Consider the following 799-nt stretch of genomic DNA (forward strand, 5'->3'; position numbering starts at 1 on the left):
GCTCCTTGTTGGCTAGACCAGGGGTAGGCAATTATTTTGGGTGAAGGGCCGCTTACTGAGTTTTGGCAAACTGTTGAGGGCCGCATTTCCCTTTCCGGTGCAGGGAAGCAGGAACAGCCTCATGGTCCCAGGTCTGAAGCCTCTGTAGGCAGGGGTTTCTGGCTGGGGGGCCAGGCCTGGGCAGACCTTGCTGCTAGGTCCTGCCACAAGCTTCCTCTGGGTCCTACTGCCCCTGGCTCCTGTCATCTTTGACAGGCAGCTAGGAGCAAATAAATAGTAATTTTCTAATTCTTAGGGGCCCTGCAGGCTGTATTTTGCCCACCCCTGGGCTAGACCGAATAGGCCCTACTCAACTGTCTGTCGCACCGTTTGGTCACAAAGCATCGAGAGAAGAGGCTGTCAGCCTTTTCAAGTCGGGGCCCCCCTCCGTAACGTCTTCCGCTGAGGCAGCATCCCTGGCGAGGAACCACAGCGGTGCCCGCCCGCACCGCGGCGGGTCTCAGCCGGGCACCGCTGCCACGCGGTAAAACTGCCCCCGGCGTCTCGTGCGAAGCCACCGTGGGACGGGCTGCGGCACATGCGCACAGACGCAGGGCTTGCGGAGTCGGGAGGGAGCCCGCAGGATCATGGCAGGTGGAGCTGCTGCAGGAGCAGCCGGGTGGGAAGCGGAAAGAGCTGCAGCACGGTCGGACCCCGCACGGGGCTCGCGGCGCCGCCACCCGCCCTCTCAAGCGGCCCTCGGCACGGGCCGGGGCCAGGCACACCGGCTCCACCCCTTTCCGCGCGCCCCGCCCACCCC

The sequence above is a fragment of the Crocodylus porosus genome, unplaced genomic scaffold (assembly GCF_001723895.1).
Source record: "Crocodylus porosus isolate Cpor-Errol unplaced genomic scaffold, CroPor_comp1, whole genome shotgun sequence".
Taxonomy (NCBI): Eukaryota; Metazoa; Chordata; order Crocodylia; family Crocodylidae; genus Crocodylus; species Crocodylus porosus.